Here is a 20,483-nt window from a genome sequence, read left to right as displayed (position 1 = left end):
CGTCTCCGATAATTGCGATCTCGTGTAGCTCGCAAAACTTGGCACAAAACATTTCAAACGCTGTAAAATATCCGTCTGAATTCATTTTCTCTCGATTTGTTCCTCCGATACCTCCTTTACCAACATACTGCGATTAACCAAAATTTTAACTATCGCAGTTGCTAATGAATTTTATGGATTATATCGCTCTTTCAAATTCTGAAGGTGACAGGGGTAAAATACAGGGAGCGAAAGGCTATTTACAACTTGTACAGAAACCAGATGGCACTTACGAGAGTCGAGGGGCACGAAATGGAAGCTGTGGTTGGGAACGGAGTGAGACAGGGTTGTAGCCTCTCCCCGACGTTATTCAATCTGTATATTGAGCAAGCAGTGAAGGAAACAAAAGAAAAATTCGGAGTATGTATTAAAATCCATGGAGATGAAATAAAGACTTTGAGGTTTGCCGATGACATTGTAATTCTGTCAGAGGCAGCAAAGGACTTGGAAGAGCAGTTGAACAGAATGGATAGTGTCTTGAAAGGAGGATATAAGATGAACATAAACAAACGCAAAACGAGGATAATGGAATGTAGTCGAATTAAGTCGGGTGATGCTGAGGGAATTAGATTAGGAAATGAGAGACTTAAAGTAGAAAAGGAGTTTTGCTATTTGGGGAGCAAAATAACTGATGATGTTCGAAGTAGAGAGGATATAAAAGGTAGACTGACAATGGCAAGGAAAGCGTTTCTGAAGAAGAGAAATTTGTTAACATCTAGTATAGATTTAAGTGTCAGGAAGTCATTTCTGAAAGTGTTTGTATGGAGTGTAGCCATGTATGGAAGTGAAACATGGACGATCAATAGTTTGGACAAGAGAAGAATAGAAGCTTTCGACATGTGGTGCTACAGAAGAATGCTTAAGATTAGACGGGTAGATCACATAACTAATGAGGAGGTATTGAATAGGATTGAGGAGAAGTTTGTGTCACAACTTGACTAGAAGAAGGGATCGGTTGGTAGGACATGTTCTGAGGCATCAAGGGATCACCAATTTAGTATTGGAGGGCAGCGTGGAGGGTAAAAATCGTAGAGGGACACCAAGAGATGAATATACTAAGCAGATTCTGAAGGATGTAGGTTGCAGTAGGTACCGGGAGATGAAGAAGCTTGCACAGGATAGAGAAGCATAGAGAGCTGCATCAAACCAGTCTCAGGACTAAAGACCACAACAACAACAACATCGTCACGATTCCTTAGATTTTTCACTTTTTGATGTTTCGTCCACAACTGATCTAGGCATCTTCAGTGGTGCTCACTCTTCCGTTGTGTCTTGGCAACTGACGGGTAGGACCTTCGACCATAGATACTAGTAGACTGGCCTTGCTGTGCAGAAGCTATAGAGCTGGTGTGGCTCCAACATAAACCACGTGAGTGTTGGCAAAACGTGGCGGGATTTCAAATCAGCGGTCTGCCATCCTATGTTTGTATCGTATTTTACCCACATTTCTCAATCGACTGCCAAATGCTTCCAACAAAAATTACTTTTTTATTTGCGAAATATTATGTCAGAACTACATTTGACCTGGATTTGTTCACAGTACCATTTATAAAATCTAACAAATACATCGAACGCCCCTCTGGTGGGCAGTGGGACGAAATTACTATAAACTATCAATTAAAGTAAAATGTCGTTAAAATACTTTTAAACAGTACGAGTGGGCTCGTGTCAAAACTTTAAATATTGGATTTGCCGCGTTTTGAGCTCTAGTCACTTATAAAAGAAAATGGGACATGGGAATTATGTCAACTACAGGTGCCAAAATTGTCGACTTTAGGAGCAGGTACATTTTAGGTGCACTTCACAGGTTCAGTTCCTACTATTTTTACAAAAGTTTAAACTAGCAGTTAAAAAAGTGATATTTTAGATGAAAGGTGAGACTTTGAAGTTTCAGAAAATAATTTTGGAGCCTACATTTATTTAATAGTATTAGAAGGTAGAAAAAAATTCTCTTCATGTGTCGACAATGGGTGCTCTTACCTTATTATAATCTCATTTGTATATACAAAAAGGTGCTTATGTGCAGATGGCTTAAAGTTTCTCCGTTTCAGGGCCTGTATCCAAAACTGCCTTCGGTTTTCATCCTTAGGGAACCTATGAATAGGAACGAGAAATAGTTATACTTACTTCTGTAACCGATCACAGACAATTTCCAAAATGTAATATGAGTCTGACTTTACAGGCATCACTTCAACACTTCAATTTACGTGATACTCTATTTCAAGTGTAAAAAACATATATAAGTAACTTCAGCAGATTTCAATAAACGCATCTGCACTATCACAGAAACACTTACACGTGAAATGTAATGCCATATCCCCCGACAAAACGCTGAGTACAGCCATAAGCGCAACACGAAACAACCATGTTTTGCCAACATTCACGTGACTTTAGCCCAGAGATGTTAGAGCCACGTAAATGACATCAGGGCCAGTCTATTATATTTGTGGTCGAAGGGTAGGACGTAGTAACGTCTCTGCTGATCACATGTGTACTTCTGCCACGCCCCTCTTCACAGTATGCTGCCCTCCGTCGTACGATCTGTCAGCCTGCGAGACTAATTACCGCCATGAGAATCTATGAAGAAATGCAAGGCATCTCTAGATGAAAGGTCAGGAATGAAAAACTCTCATGGTCCATGACCATACAATCCAGAAGATTCCCCAGCAACCGAGACAACCGGTCGCAAAGCCTTATTTTTAATCAATATCTCCGAACATTAGATTATCATTCCGGTGCCACAGTACCTCTGCGCGCCGCTCCGAGTCATAAGTTTCTGATTGGTTTGATGCGACCCGTCACGAATTCTTCTCCTCTACTTACCTATTCATCTCAGAGCAGCACTTCCAACCTACGTCCTCAGTTATTTGCTGGGTATATTCCAATCTCCGTATAATCCTACATTTTTTACCCTCTACAGCTCCTTCTAGTATGACGGAACTTGTTCCGTGGTGTCTTAACAGGTGTCCTATCAACCTGTCCTTTCTGGTCGTCAGTGATTTCCATACATTCCTTTCCTCTCGAATTCGCCGAAGAATCTCCTCATTCCTTACTTTAACAGTTCATCTGATTTTCAAAGTTCTTCTGTAGCACCACATTTCAAATGCTTCGATGCTCTTCTTTTCCGGTTTCCCCACAGTCCATGTTTCACTACTGTATAAAGCCGTGCTCCAAATGCATTAAGACCTATCTTTGATACTAGAAGATTTCTGTTCGCCAGGACTATTTTTTTTTTTTTGCCAGTGCTAGTTTGCTTTTTATGTCCTCTTTTATCCTTCCATCATGAGTTATTTTGCTGCCAAAGTAGCGGAATTTTTTAACTTAAACTACTTAATGATTACCAACCCTGATGTTTCCTTCCTGCTTCTTCTCTTCGATTTACTGTCAATCCATAGTCAATACTCCTTAGTCTGTTCATTCCGTTCAGCAGATCCTGTTATTCTTCTTCACTGTAGCTGAGGATAGTAATGCCATCAGCGAATCTTATAGTTGCAATTCTTTCACCTTGAATTTTAATTCCACTTTTGAATCTTCCTGTTATTTCCATCATAGCTTCTTCGATGTACAGATTGAACAATAGGGGCGAAAGACTATATCTCTGTCGTACACTGATTTTAATCTGAGCACTTTGTTCTTGAGGTCTCGCGGTTCTAGGAGCTCAGTCCGGAGCCGCGTGACTGCTACGGTCGCAGGTTCGAATCCTGCCTCGGGCATGGATGTGTGTGACGTCCTTAGGTTAGTTAGGTTTAAGTAGTTCTAAGTTCTAGGGGACTGATGACCACAGATGATAAGTCCCATAGTGCTCAGAGCCATTTGAACCATTTGAATCTTTGTTCTTGATGTTTCTCCAGTTTTGAGTCCATTATTAACCGCAACGTTAGAATTGCCTCTGCAGTGACTTTCCCTTTCCTAAAGCCAAATTTATCGGCACCTAACACATCCTCAGTTCTCTTTCCCATTCTCTGTATGTTATTTTTGTCATCAACTTCTACCCGTTGTGAAATAATTATCGCACTTGCCGCCTCTTGCAATCTTCGAATTATGTGGATGATGTTTTTCCGGAAGTCTGATGATATATCACTCGTAAATTCAACACACCAACGTGAAGAATGCTTTTGGTGTAAAATTTCCCCAATGATTTTAGAAATTCCAATGGAATATCATCTATCCCTTCTGCCTTATTTGATTTTGTATCTTCCAAAAGTTCTTCTAAATTCTAATTCCAATATCGTATCCCCTATCTCTTCCCTACTGACTCACGTCATCAGACAAATCTTCCTGCTCGGGAGGCCTTCAATGTACTCTTTCCACCTATCCGCTCTCTCGTCAGCATTTGACAGTGATATTCTCGTTGCACTCTTAATGTTACCATCCTTGCTCTCATTTTCACCGAAGGTTGTGATTTTTCTATATGCTGAGTAAATCCTTCCGACAATCACCGCTGTTTCGACTTCTTCACATTTCCGTGCCGCCATTTCGCCTTAGCTTCCCTACATTCCTGTTTCTTTCATTGTCGAGTGACCTTGCGTGTCTGTATTCCTGAATTTCCCTGAATAATTTCGTACTTCCTTCTTTCATCGATCAACTGAAGTATTTCTTCTTTTACCCTTGATTTCTTCCCATTTATCTTCTTTGTATTTACGTACAAGCCTCAGAGGTGTCAAAATAATATGGCGTGACCCACTGACGATGTTGAGTATGGTGCGGTAATTTTTTTCCTGAAATTGAAATGAAATAAAGATGCGGCAGTCTATTCTGAATTAAGATAAGATAAACGATACATTATTATTATTTGTTGACTAAGTTATTTTTATGTGCTGTTGCTAATGATAACTACATAAATGCCATTTTATCAACAGTAAATCTGTTATCCGGGAGCTCTTTATCGAATGCAGTTGCCAAAAGAGGGAAAGATCCAGTTTCAGCACTTTTAGGCCATTCACAGGCGGGTTTGGAATTACGCCGGTGTCCGATATTAGCATAGGAGCGACATGAAGAAACTTCTGCTCCAACATGACTGTTTCATCACGTGACGAAAAACGAAACGATAGACCATCTCTCTACAGAGAACAGGAATCGCAAGAAATATGAAAGCCCTGACGCTCCAAAACAACAACTAATCACTCTCTTGGGTGTGGGCCACCTAACCACCCTGCCATATTATATTGACATCTTCTCACTGCGGGTGGTTTTCATACTATGAGTGTGGGTACTGCAGTATCTTGAGAGCAAGAGGACTTGCTCAGCCCCGTTCTTCTTTGGAATTCCAGGTTGATTCCATCCCATTCTTTTTTCAATTACTGTTCCGTATTTCAAGTAAGTTAAGAATTTGACAAAAAACGCATAAATCTGTCTGTATTTTTGACAACCAGTTTCTAGAGATATAGCTGTCATCTACTGTCATCTTCTGGCCCTGAATTTTTTTTTTTTTGTTTTTTTTTTTTTTTTTTTTTTTGTTTGTTTGTTTGTTTACTATACGTGTTCATTGTGAGTCTCATGCCATCTTGTCGTTACGGTGGATAAAATATAACACTTCATTCAAAGGTTTGTCAGATAAAACGTTTACGGCTAAAAGGTACCTTGTGCACATGGCCATGCCCGTATAAGAGGCGCTCAAACATGACTGTTAATTCTTAAAGTTCACAATGTAGAGTAAAATACACCTGTGCACATCTGTTTACTTTTGCATGACATGTTCCACGCACTGAGGATCCACCCTCCTAGAGTGGATCCACCCTCTAAGTGTTCACAGTTCTGATTAATCACTACATTATGTAGCATTTTAAATTAACATTAACCTGTGAATTTCATGGTATTAGTTCATTATATTAAGGTTCTCCACACAAAAAATGTGGTTGCGACTTCGCCATAGCTTAGGAAATCTGCGTCCACATATCCAAAGTTGAACCACTAAATTTGTTTGCTCTGGTGTGCTTTGTTATCTTTAGACATCGAAATTCACAAAAAATGTCCTATTAATTTACGTTTCCCATCGTTACGTAGTTTCACAATCGTGTTACTATGCACCTCATATAATTTATAAGACAAATCTCTACAAAAAGACCCTAAAAGTTATATGGCACGTTCCTGATTTTTCTTCTCTAAAGCTGTCGGTTCATTATCTGTGTCCGTCTAATGATTATTGCTTCCTCATCAAAAGCATTTGTGGTGATACTTTCTGTGAAAAGTGCTGGCCCCATAGATGTCTGGCAACATTCCAACTTGATCCTTCCCCTGTTATGTCGGCACCTTATTCAGCGGCGGGGTGCTCAGGTTGCATAATCAGCAGGGGAACCCACAAGCTGTAGACTACGCTAGACATCCAAAAGCGAAACACAGATGACACAGACGACAAAAATTGCACGTGAGTAACATATTAAAAATCTGTGGCCTAGTTTGCATCATATTACTACCGTCCTCTTCTTGATGCTTCGTATCGCACTGGACGAGAGAACTTCTGGCTGTTGTAGTCCTTCTGTCAGAACCCCCGTATGCCAGATTCATGGGGCAACTCCAGCAGAGGTGAACGATTGCCTATTCCACTCTTAAATTTTCTTCAATTGGTTTTTTGCATTTTGTTCGTTGTTTAAAGATGATAGCAAGGTATACTGACGCTATTTATCTAAAGTTACCGCAATAGCGTTTCACCATTACAAGCTGGCACTTACCCACATGCTTCGAAAGAAATTTGGAATATTGGTTTTGTTTACATCTTTAATATATTTTATTTTAGGGTCTTAAAACATGTTACATACGTATACATATGTTTTGTGCCGTAACTGTACCCTAGTTTGCTACGAGCAGCAGCACCGTTCAAATTACGACTCTGCCGGCAATGTGATCTACACTCCTGGAAATGGAAAAAAGAACACATTGACACCGGTGTGTCAGACCCACCATACTTGCTCCGGACACTGCGAGAGGGCTGTACAAGCAATGATCACACGCACGGCACAGCGGACACACCAGGAACCGCGGTGTTGGCCGTCGAATGGCGCTAGCTGCGCAGCATTTGTGCACCGCCGCCGTCAGTGTCAGCCAGTTTGCCGTAGCATACGGAGCTCCATCGCAGTCTTTAACACTGGTAGCATGCCGCGACAGCGTGGACGTGAACCGTATGTGCAGTTGACGGACTTTGAGCGAGGGCGTATAGTGGCCATGCGGGAGGCCGGCTGGACGTACCGCCGAATTGCTCAACACGTGGGGCGTGAGGTCTCCACAGTACATCGATGTTGTCGCCAGTGGTCGGCGGAAGGTGCACGTGCCCGTCGACCTGGGACCGGACCGCAGCGACGCACGGATGCACGCCAAGACCGTAAGATCCTACGCAGTGCCGTAGGGGACCGCACCGCCACTTCCCAGCAAATTAGGGACACTGTTGCTTCTGGGGTATCGGCGAGGACCATTCGCAACCGTCTCCATGAAGCTGGGCTACGGTCCCGCACACCGTTAGGCCGTCTTCCGCTCACGCCCCAACATCGTGCAGCCCGCCTCCAGTGGTGTCGCGACAGGCGAGAATGGAGGGACGAATGGAGACGTGTCGTCTTCAGCGATGAGAGTCGCTTCTGCCTTGGTGCCAATGATGGTCGTATGCGTGTTTGGTGCCGTGCAGGTGAGCGCCACAATCAGGACTGCATACGACCGAGGCACACAGGGCCAACACCCGGCATCATGGTGTGGGGAGCGATCTCCTACACTGGCCGTACACCACTGGTGATCGTCGAGGGGACACTGAATAGTGCACGGTACATCCAAACCGTCATCGAACCCATCGTTCTACCATTCCTAGACCGGCAAGGGAACTTGCTGTTCCAACAGGACAATGCACGTTCGCATGTATCCCGTGCCACCCAACGTGCTCTAGAAGGTGTAAGTCAACTACCCTGGCCAGCAAGATCTCCGGATCTGTCCCCCATTGAGCATGTTTGGGACTGGATGAAGCGTCGCCTCACGCGGTCTGCACGTCCAGCACGAACGCTGGTCCAACTGAGGCGCCAGGTGGAAATGGCATGGCAAGCCGTTCCTCAGGACTACATCCAGCATCTCTACGATCGTCTCCATGGGAGAATAGCAGCCTGCATTGCTGCGAAAGGTGGATATACACTGTACTAGTGCCGACATTGTGCATGCTCTGTTGCCTGTGTCTATGTGCCTGTGGTTCTGTCAGTGTGATCATGTGATGTATCTGACCCCAGGAATGTGTCAATAAAGTTTCCCCTTCCTGGGACAATGAATTCACGGTGTTCTTATTTCAATTTCCAGGAGTGTATATGCAATTCTAATTGTGTGCAAAATAAACAAACAAAGAGAAGTCGGCGGCTCCCAGTTTCTCTGTTAGAAGGTGTAAATGCTAATTTTGTTTTATATCCATTGATAATGCCATTCTTGCTTCATCACACTGGGATATGTTTTAACCGGATGTTTTCGTTACATTTTGTAATATCTTGTCTTGTATTATGAAAGATATTAATACCATCACAATATGTTATAAATTATTGTATGGTAAATGTAGATGATCTATTTGTTGTATTTTGTTTCCCTTTTTTCGGCATTGCTATTCTAACGATATATTGTGGTAATAGAACAATTATTCAAACAAATCTAACAGGAGGAGCTGCACCAGAGATAACTGACTTTCTCTTCTTCTAATCATCAGTTTTTCGATTAGTTTCGAGTCATGTACTGGGGTGGTTGCAAAAGTAACCGAACAAATCATGCCCGAGAAAAAGGTTAATTGAGGAAATCAAAAAGAGACATGGAATAGCTAAGGCCAGGCCATTTTAATTCTATCTAGGCATTTGTGTCATCGGTAAACCAATCTGTCGGAACCGGCATAAGATGATTCAGGCTCCAGGTATAAGAACCACACAACATCAGCCATCTGAACAGCGGTACCGGTTGTGGAGTGGAGTTCTACCAAGTACTAATTTAACGGTCATAATCCCCCGTGCTGGGTCCAGATTGTATGGAGGACGTCACAAGACCATCGGAAATGTACTATCACTATAGTGAGTGGAAGAGTTGCATTACCCAGATAGTTGCACTGTATACTGTTGCAGCAAGGTTGGTTCAAATGGCTCTGAGCACTATGGGACTTAACTTCTGAGGTCGTCAGTCCCCTAGAACTTAGAACTGCTTAAACCTAACTAACCTAAGGACATCACACACAACCATGCCCGAGGCAGGATTCGAACCTGCGACCGTAGCGGTCGCGCGGTTCCAGACTGTAGCGCCCAGAACCGCTCGGCCACTCTGGCCGGCTGCAGCAGGGTGAAATTAGTTTTCTTTTACAATGAATTCACGGGACGATGTACTCCGGTGTCTATTTTTCGTCGCTAGGGCTACAACTGCTTCCACGAGGGCGTGAGAAAATATTTCATGTGAATTTTTTATGTAAAAATTTTTACGCTTTTTAAATAAAACAGACGTTATTAACATTCTACACCTTTATTCTTCATACCTGTTTATCTACTGTTCAGTGGTACTTAAGATAGGTAAATAAATTAGTGAAATCAATGTGAAGTGAAGTAGAAATTAGAAAATAAATGAAAAACTTTGTTTAGTTTACAAGAGTTACACACTGGCAAACAGCGGGAAGAGCAGCAGAGGCAATGACCGCTTGCAAGTCAGCATGTTCATAAGCGCAAGCTGTCGATTCAGCCGTCAGGGCATTTCCCGACCGGCTCACATGTTTTTCAATTGTCACATGTGATCAAAGGCCCTCGCCTACATTACAAGAGCCAATGACCGGCGTTAAGAAGATTCTTCAAGAAGCTTTTCAACGTGACAGAAGAGGCAATGACCGTGAAGTCGTTCACCTCCAGTGAACTGAAGTAAATAAATACACGAGACGCAGTGGGTCCGACAGTAGTAGTTTTCATTTCAGTCTCGGTATGAATTCAATTCCAGTACAGTTCAGTTGGTGCTGAAGACCATCGTGTAGGAAGAGGCTACATCGTACACAGAAGCACCAAGTCCGCTGCTGTAATGGAATAGCAAGCAGCAGCCTCGCCGCCAGAAGACAAAAGTTAGAAGGTATTTGTAGACTGATTTTTACGTACCCAGGTGACTCGTGAGAACGGGAAGGAGACGGCCTCACATCAGCCGTCATCTGTGAGCTGATGATGAAGATCTGACAGCCGAAGACTGGCAAGCTGGAGTCCGTTGTTCGAGTCCGGGACACTGGCCTCCCCCGCCGCGACGCTCCGCTGGGCGACGCACAACACTGTCACACGCGGCCGCATAGAGAAGAGAAACACTGGGACCCCACATCCAAGGTATCACCATCCGATTTAAGACTTCGTTCTCAATAATTAAACGATGCGCGTCTCCAGTCAACTGGGCGAGATGGCGACACGAGATACACATTGCCAGTCGTAATCAGACGCCGCCGCTTACGCAAACGACACAGCTGCCGCTCTCCCAGCCAGAACAATCCAGTAAGGAAACCATTGTACAAATCTTTCAATAAAAGTTATCTTATGTAAAAATGCCGTTTCATTCTACCTCATACCCGAGCCAAGGAAGAACCCACCCTGCCCACATGTTGTTAAGAGAGAAAAAGTAATTTATTTAGTGTTTTTCACCCTGACATAATGCTTTACAAACAAATGCCCTTTGCAGTAATGCTCATCTTGACAATTGACTAGCATCAAAAGAGGTTAACCAGTTACACTACAGTGGTCTACCGCTAGAGGATTCCAAATTGTTGCGTGTAACATGGCGGAGTGTAACGTAACTACATCGATGCGTGAGAAACAGCGTGGTGTAATCGAGTTTCCAAATCGAAGAGTTCACCTACACACGCAGCAGTCTCTCCTTCAGCACGACAATGCCAGACCACACAAGAGTGCTGCGACGTCCACAAAATCCCGGCGCCTTGCGATCGCTGTCATCGATCATCCTCCATACTGTTCCGACTTGGCCCAATCCGATTTTCGTCTTTTTCCAAAATTTGAAGAACACTTTCAAGGGCTTCACTTAGAAAATGAGAAAGCAGTGCAAGCAGAGGTGAGGTTGTGGCTTCGTCAGCGAAGACAAGCATTCTACAGTGACGGTATCAACAAAATGATCTCTCGTTGGGAGACATTTGTACACCGCCAGGGTGGCTAAGTTGAAAAATAAACATGAAGAACAAATATGTATCATGCTGACAGTGCTTATTTTATTTAAAAATCTGTAAGAATTTTCACCTAAAACATTCGGAGGCATTACGTCTCAGCGCGTTCACGTAGTACAGAGGAGATTATTCCTTGATGTCTTATCACAGATCCCATCATCCTGCCCCTTCTTCTTTCCGGCGTTTTCCATATATTCATTCCTTGCTGATTCTGCGGAGAACCTTGAGCCGTGGTAAAATTTGCTGTTTGAAGAGCGCGCTGCAGCGCGTAGTGTAAAACAGTCGCCCTCCGTTTCTGGCGGTGGCGCCGCTGTGGTAGTCGCAGCTTTGGTGTCTCCCTCTGGTGGGAAACGGGAAGAGTTGCCTGTTCACGTGCTTTTAAGGAGCGATATGAGCTCCGCAGTCGGTCAGTCTGTCAGACGATGGGGAGTGAGTCTGAGTCTAGTAAGTTGGTCAGCCGGCTCAGTGTCGGGCAGACAGTGTCTGTCTGTCTGTCGGTCTGCCGTACGTTAAAGTGGTCAGTCTGAGTGAGGATAGGTCAGTCTCGCATCTCCAGTTTCTGGTCGGTCTCTCGTTTGCATTTGTGCGGCAGTCAGTGTCTGTTTGTCGTCTGGAGTGCTAGTATGTGTTAGGCCGCCAGTCTGCTCGAGTTTGTTTAGGCAATGGGCATTCGTGGTTTGATAGATCGGTTGGTCGGTCGCGCAATGGGACACAAGATGACTTGTCCGTCTTGAGCGTCAGCGCATGTGAGGTCGCCACGGCAGTCCAATGGGCCGCGCCATACAGCGAGGGGTAGTGACTTCGCGGCCGACACGAGAGCAACAGGAGTCAACCCATGACATCGGTCTGCCCGGTACGAGCTGCGACGCCGTGAGGCGGGAGATCGGCGCGCCTTCCTGCGTCCGTTGAAGCGGCTGGCAGCGGATGGTTCGGGAGAGCGTTTTGGGGGGGCCTGCGCCAGGTCTTCTCGAGAAATCGAAGTTTATTAGCAGTTTGGTGATGTGTTGCTTCATTTAATTGTTAAATTCTACTTGCGTTTTTGGTCAGTGTCTCGTCCCCAGCTTCTCGTCTGTATCCCGTCAGCATCCCGTCAGCATTTGTCTGTCTGTCTGTCTGCCATACGTTAATAGCTGCCTCTGTCATGTTTCTCGGATTCGGTGTTAACGAATTTATAGAATTAAGCTAAGGACCGAATTGCTGAAATATGTTTTTATCTTGCCTGTCATCTTGTGAGGCGGTATATGTGTAACGTAGAGCACGTTGTACACTTTATCTAAGTCTGAACTTCATGGGTTTTATTTAAACAGTAATTTTTATGAAGTTACCACCCTTCCACCGTATCTGCCCTTTTAAAAACAAATTGCGCTTTTGGTGGAAAACAAGTTCTTTGTGTGAGTGTTTGTACCATTTCCATCCCTCTTACGGGGTGCATAGTTAATGTGTTTGTGTGAGTTGTTAAAAATTTTAGTTTAAAGTAATCTTTTGTGTTGCAGATTTGCACCAGTGTAGTTTTTCAGAGGTCGTTGTAAGCGGTCGTGACTAAGGCCGTGTTGAAACACAAAAAAAAAAAAAAATTATTCTGCCTCTGAATAATTGTAACTTGATATTTCTAGGATGTTTTTCTGCTTATAATTTTAAAACTGTTTTGAAAAAGCTTTAGGAATAAAATTCACATTTGTTAAATTGTAGCTTGATACTTCGAAGGTGCTTTTCTGCTTATAAATTTTAAATCTGTTGTTGAAAAGGCTTTTATGAATAAAATTTCCATTGGTTGAAATTTAATTTGTTTCCATCAGTTATTCCTTGGCAACTACTTCCACGCTGACATAGTGTGTTAATGTTCTTGATGAATCGCTGGTAAATAAATTCTTTAAGAAAAGATTTTGAAAAGTAATGAACCGCAAATTTTCACGGTTCACCTGAGAATTCTTTACCTTATCAGTCAACCTAATTTTTAGGATGTGTCTGTAGCACCACATCCCACCCTCTTCGTTTTTTTTTCTTTTCCGGTTTTTCCATTGTCCATTCGTTAATACCCTACAATACGCGGCTACAAACAAACATTCTCAGAAATTTCTTCCTCAGATTAAGGGCTATGTTTGATTGCAAGTGTGCAGTCCTAAAGCATCGATTGCTCACCGACTAGCGCAGAGCCACGAAATGGCATCGAGAAGGCGCTGACCAGCGCGCCAATGGAAAGAGCGGACAGCGCCACACCTCCACGAAGACAGAGTTCAGCGCCCCCTGTCAACGCTGACTTAACCAGCCACCCATCGCTGGTCGGACCCCAGTTCGGTCGCAGACTTCGAGAGCGTCAGTACCGAGTAATAGGAAGCCGTTTCTCAGCCTGCGTTCTGCAAGTAATAATAGTCGATATATGTAATTGCACGTAGTAGGCACAAGAAGTTTCTTTTCTTTTTGGAAATAAAGTGTTCAGCTAATGTTAAAGTGTTATGTACAGATCATTTTGGATTCCTGTTACCAGCTATCGCAACTTCTCTTCTTCCTTGCCCGTGTTCGGTGCTGACTCCCACAGTAGCCGACACCACAGCAGGGGATATCCTCTTCCCTTTGTAAATTTGCTTTCTATTTTAATGCGATTCTGTCTGTCATAATTATGCGGGAGTTGACCGTCTGGTTTTTGCGTTTAATTTGATTGGAAAACCGTTGAGATTGAACTTAACATATACATGGATGGACAAGAGAAATGAAAGGTTGCAATAAATTTTTCATCTGTGATTATTACTTTACGTATGAAATATTCTGTTGCAGATTAATAAAAGTGAACTCCTTTGAATATTCCAAAATAATTATTCAAATTTTACTTTTATTCAAGCACTAAAGCTGTTTGTGCAAGAATGAAAATATTATTGTCCATCGAACTTAGCAAACATTTTCACGTTGCAGTGGACTTTTGTTTAACTGGATATACGCCGACTAACTCTGAAGCATAAGACTGTCTTTACTATATGAAAATGTTTTCTTTTTTTATATTGCTAAGCTCTCCTGAAAAATTATCCACTTTTAAATACACTTTACGATATGTTCAGAATTTATCACTTTTTGAATGGAAATTTACAAAAGCTGTAGCTTGTATCCACCTGTGAATGCACAAGATAAAAAACGATATCCTTTTATTCTGCGTCTGGAATGCTGTGAAAAGAAACACGTTATTATTTTCGTTCACCCCTACCTGCACCCTTTTTAGGATGTGGTCGTTATTGCGATCGTATATTTAAATCTGCCGCTGCTGCAGACTGCTCGCTCGCGGCGCAGCTCCGCACCGCCAGCGATATCCAATAAAATGCTGAACTTTCTTAAATAAAATGGGTAATGTCCGGTGCGAACTTTGCAGTAATTTTTACTAGATAAGTATATTTTAACAGAAACAGTTAAAATCTTTACACATATTTTACAAATCCCAGCTACAAAGGGCTTCCGTCATCGACTTGTGACAAATGAAGACTACGTAAGAGCCTAATGCTACGTCACGGGTTCCTCTCCCATTCAGTCCGTGCAGAAGACAAGCGATTCTATTACAATATATTGCCTATTTATATCTTAACTAATTCTTCTACAGTCTTTGTCATTTCTCATTACATATCGTTTCTTCTGTGGCGGTTTGCAAATCCTGAGCCACAGATAGTATTTCACACTCTTTGAATAATCATTTAAAATAGCAAATTTCGTAATTGTACATTTCCTCACAAAATTTTCCTTTTGAAATTCAATTAACAGAAATACATATAAATTATTTGTTACAGTGAGCATTATACATAGAAATGTTCCTTTAACTTTCACATCGGATGCGTGCTGCCAGAGAACGTTACATAATGTCTTGTTTCTTCCGTTATGCGTTATTTTGCTTCGACCACGGCAGTATTCCTTAAATTCTTACGCGCCATGGTTACCAGTTTTCATGTTCAGTTTATGTTTAATCTTCTTTCTGTTGTTCCGCAATCCATATTCTGCGCTGTTCACATGTTTCAGAAATCCTATAACTTATTTTTACTTTCAGTAAGGATAGCAATGTTATTAAAAAGACTTCATCCCTGTCTTACACCCATTTTAGTCCGAGCACTTCGTTCTTGGTCTCCCATTTTTATCTATTGTTGCTTCAAGTAAAAAATTTCGAACATATTGCTTCATTTTATATTGTTGGATATTTTTTTTTCAGGTCAAGAAATCCTATAAAACGGTCTTGTCTTTTTTTTTCTTTTTTTTTAGTTTTACCTCCATTGTCAGTCAAAACATCAGAATTGGTGCCTTTACCTGTTATTCAATCTGTATATTGAGCAAGCAGTGAAGGAAACAAAAGAAAAATTCGGAGTAGGTATTAAAATCCATGGAGAAGAAATAAAAACGTTGAGGTTCGCCGATGACATTGTAATTCTGTCAGAGACAGCAAAGGACTTGGAAGAGCAGTTGAACGGAATGGATAGTGTCTTGAAAGGAGGATATACGATGAACATCAACAAAAGCATAACGACGATAATGGAATGTAGTCGAATTAAGTCGGGTGATGCTGAGGAAATTAGATTAGGAAATGAGACGCTTCAAGTAGTAAAGGAGTTTTGCTATTTGGGGAGCAAAATAACTGATGATGGTCGAAGTAGAGAGGATACAAAATGTAGACTGGCTATGGCAAGGAAAGCGTTTCTGAAGAAGAGGAATTTGTTAACATCGAGTATAGATTTAAGTGTCAGGAAGTCGTTTCTGAAAGTATTTGTATGGAGTGTAGCCATGTATAGAAGTGAAACATGGACGATCAATAGTTTGGACAGAAGAGAATAGAAGCTTTCGAAATATGGTGCTACAGAATAATGCAGAAGATTAGATGGGTAGATCACATGAGGAGGTATTGAATAGGACTGGGAAGAAGAGAAGTTTGTGGCACAACTTGACTAGAAGAAGGGATCAGTTGGTAGGACATGTTCTGAGGCATCAAGGGATCACAAATTTAGCATTGGAGGGCAGCGTGGAGGGTAAAAATCGTAGAGGGAGACCAAGAGAATATACTAAGCAGATTCAGAAGGATGTAGGTTGCAGCAGGTACTGCGTGATGAAGAAGCTTGCACAGGACAGAGTAGCATGGAGAGCTGCATCAAACCAGTCTCAGGACTGAAGACCACAACAACAACAACACCTTTCCTAAAGCCAAGCTGATTGTAATCTACCAGATTCTTAATCTTCCTGTCCATTCTTCTCCATATTTTTTTCAGCAACTTGGATGCAAGAGCTGTGAAGCTGCTTGTGAAATAATTCTCAGTTTTGTCAACTTTTTCTATCTTCGGAAGCGTGTTTTCCGAAGTTCTGGTGGTATATCGCCAGTCTTATATATTCTACGGACTAACGTGAATAATCATTTTGCTGCTATTTCCCTTCTCCCTTCAGTGGTTTTAGAAATTCTGATGGAATGTTATCATCCCTTCTGCCTTGCATTGTCCATCTCTCTGGAATCCCTACCAGACAGGACTGATAGAAGAGATAGAGAAGATCCAACGAAGGGCGGCACTTTTCGTCACGGGACCGTTTAGTCGGCACTAGAGCGTTACGGAGATGCTCAACAAACTCCATTCTAAGGCTTTACAAGATAGACGTTGTGCATCGCAGTGAGATTTACTTTCGGGGAGGCCCTGGACAACATATTACTTCCCCCTACATACGTCTCGTGTAATGATCACGAGGAGAAAATTAGAGAAATTAGAGCTTATCGATATTCATTCTTCCTATGCACTATCCGCGAGTGGAACAGGGTTGGAAGTTAGTGGTACAAAAAGTACCCTCTGTCACACACCATTCCGTGCTTGCGGAGTATGATGTAGATGTAAATGTAGGTTTGATCTCAACTCGTCCAAAGCACTTTAAATTGCTGGACCCCCTATCTCTTCACTATCGATTCCTGTTTCTTCTTTTACGACGTCATCAGGCAATCCCTCCTACTCCTAAAGGCCTTCAATGTACACTTTCCACCTACCCGCTCTCTTCTCTGCATTCTCTTAAACTTCAATCTAATCATCAATACTAAATTGTGGTCCAACTGTACAACTACCTGTGGGTAGGCAGTACAGTTGAGTATCTGAATTCAGAATCTCTGTCTCATCTTGATGCAATGGACCTGGAATTTTTCTCATATCTCCAGGCCATTTCCAAGTGTAGCTCCTCCTATCGTGATTTTTGAACAGTCTGTTCGCTACGGCATGCTGAAATTTACCAGAACACTCAATTAGTCCTCCTTCTCTCTTATTCCTGCTACGAAACTCGTATCCTGCGCGTGACTTTCTTCTGCTCGCTCCCCTACTACCGCCGCTATCCAACATGATTAATGATTATCATCTCCTATTTCATACTAAATTACCCGTTCAGTATCTTTATAAGCTTTCTGTATCTCTTCAGCTTCTCCTTCTGACGTCGGCATGGCTTTGTTTTGCTGTCGATGCTAATTAGAACAACATTGTCACTGAACTGTTCGCACGTAACTCACTCACTGCCCTACCTTCCTATTCATAACCAATCATACTCCCGTTATCCACATTTACTTCCTATTCATAACCAATCATACTCCCGTTATACACTTCTACTATGCTGTTAGTATTACCCTACTTCATCTCACTTCATTGACCTCTCACTATATCTATACTGAGCCTTCGCGTTTCCCTTTTTAGATTTTCTTGCTTCCCTATCACGTTGAAACTTCTAGCATACCACACTCCGACTCGACCTGTGTTGGTCTTCTTATAATGATACCTACTCCTTGGCAATTCCTTGCTACAGTTTCAAATGGAGCACTAATCCGAAATCATTAGCCAGTGGAGGCACGTTTTCAGTTGTAGTCCACATGTCATGATACACGTTGTGTGTCTTTAGAGTAGTTTCCATTGCCGTCTGCATCCACATGCCTTTGATTACGGCTGATTCTTCGCCTTTTAGCGGCAGTTTCGCGTTCCAAGTACAAGAGGCTGCCGACATTATCGATTATTTTACGCCGACAGCCTGATAGTGTGTGCCGTGCAGTGATGGTTGAAACATCATGTCTTTTAACACGTGGACTTCAGTCACATATCCAGAGGCCTGCTGCTGTAAGACGGTAAGGGAAATGCAGTTTGTGTTCGGAGGTCGGCCTTGCGACGAGACGGCCATTGGACTCAGGGAGCCAGCAGCCAGGGGGTTCCCCCCAGCACACAGATCGATCCCCTCGCTGTGGGCGATGCTGGTCGATAGTAGCGGGAAGGGACGGCGCGACGTGGGTCGGGACGAGACGAGAAGGAACGTGCTCCCAAATTTATTAGCGGCAGACCCTGGAGGGGCCACAGGAATCCCCCAAGGGGCAGACTGGCCGTGCGTCCAGACGCAGGGCGTCAAACTTCACGGCAAACTCGTGGCGCTGTGTGCTTCGTGGAACGAGAGATAACGACGGTCACCTCCGCACGCACTGAGCGTCGTACCCGTGACTATTGGTACTGTTACCTACACCGTCGAAGGACAAGGCGCACACGCTCCAAAGACTCGACACTATGCAGTACAAGGCCTGGAGCGTTCATATAAACTCCAACAAACGCGTTACTGACTGAAGCCAATGAACCGCCGTTAAAGAGGCGACGAATATTCCTCTGCAAGAAAATCCTCCACGTCTCTTTGACGAAAAAATTCGGCAATTAACATTGTACTGCGTGTGCGGAAGATAATTGCTAAATAAACAACTTCCGCCCGTCGAGGAAGAATGTATGGAGATGAAGCATTTAGGGACAAGCTGTAGGAAAGTCCTCTTGTACCGCACTATAATAGGTCACATGAAACATCTCTAGTATGCAGATTGATGCCACGACCAGTTTAACGTTTCATAACCGGGACTAGACTAAACTAACGCAGCGGCAGTGGAATTCCTGTCTCACTATCACGATGCGGGTGTGGTGTGTACAGGCGGGCCCAAGTCTAGTATAGGCGCTGGTTGTGCCTGCTGGATATCCCGAAGCAAACGACAAGCTCGATCCACACTGCACTATTACGAAAGCCGCGCTGACTGCCGTTTCGGAAGCCCCGCTATTCACACAGACGACCACAGCAGACATGATAGTCATCATCTCTGATATATGTATATTTTCGTCTTGTTTACTCGTCTTAGTATACAGTGAACGTGAAATTTGCATTATATCGTAATCTCTCCGTAACTTCGTACTAATAGACAACATAAATTAATCTATACCCCTAATTTTCGAAACAAACTCTAGTATATACTTTCCAGCATTGAGACGCCTGCAGGGATACGACCCGGAAGACAATAAATTTAAAAAAAAGGCATAGACCACACACTCGCAGAGGCACCAAAAGGAGACAAAAAATGTGCGTGAAATCTTGTGGTACTTAACTGCTAAGGTCACTAGTCCCTACGCTTACACACTAATACACCTAAATTATCCTAAGGACAAACAAACACACGCATGCCCGAGGGAGGACTCGAACCTCCGCCAGGACCAGCCGCACAGTGCGTGACTGCAGCGCCCTAGACCACTCGACTAATCCCGCGCGGCCAAAAAGGAGACAGTCGCACTTCGTAGAGTTATGTCAGCATCAAGCGTCATGTCTGTCTTTACAGTATGATAGTTAAAAATGAAGGTGTAGAAAACGTGGAGCCCTGTGAATGTTCGAAGCCTAGTTATAAACATGCTTACTTGACCGCGATAGGGTCGATTGCGGAAAAAGATCGTCGTGTGTACATGTCATCACTGTGAAACGCTGAATGTCCTCACTTCATGGCCATACGGGACACTACTGTCGCAATAAGAAAACATGGAATGCCGGCCAGGGCAACGAATAGCATAGAAAAGGTCTCTTATTGCCTCTGAGATCATACGTGAATAGATAAGTGGCATGAAGTCACACCCACTACGTTTACTCTGGCTCCCAAGACCGGATTTCGTAATCCAATTACCCAATACCGCTTCTGGTTGGTCAAGCTGTAACATCACAAAGTGGTTCAAACGGCTCTAGGCATTATGGGACTTAACATCTGAAGTCGTCAGTCCCCTAGACTTGTTGTTGTTGAGGTCTTCAGTCCAGCTCTGCATGCTACTCTATCCTGTGCAAGCTTCTTCACCTCCCAGTACCTACTGCAACTTACATCCCTCTGAATCTGCTTAGTGTATTCATCTCTTGGTCTCCCTCTACGATTTTTACCCTCCACACTGCCCTCCAATACTAAATTGGTGATCTCTTCATGCCTCCTAATGTGTCCTACGAACCGATGCCTTCTTCTAGTTAAGTTGTACCACAAACTCCTCTTCTCCCCAATTCTATTCAATACCTCCTCATTAGTTACGTGATCTAC

This window comes from Schistocerca americana, chromosome 9 (assembly GCF_021461395.2).
Source record: "Schistocerca americana isolate TAMUIC-IGC-003095 chromosome 9, iqSchAmer2.1, whole genome shotgun sequence".
Classification (NCBI taxonomy): domain Eukaryota; kingdom Metazoa; phylum Arthropoda; class Insecta; order Orthoptera; family Acrididae; genus Schistocerca; species Schistocerca americana.
Note: the sequence above shows the minus strand (reverse complement) of the source record.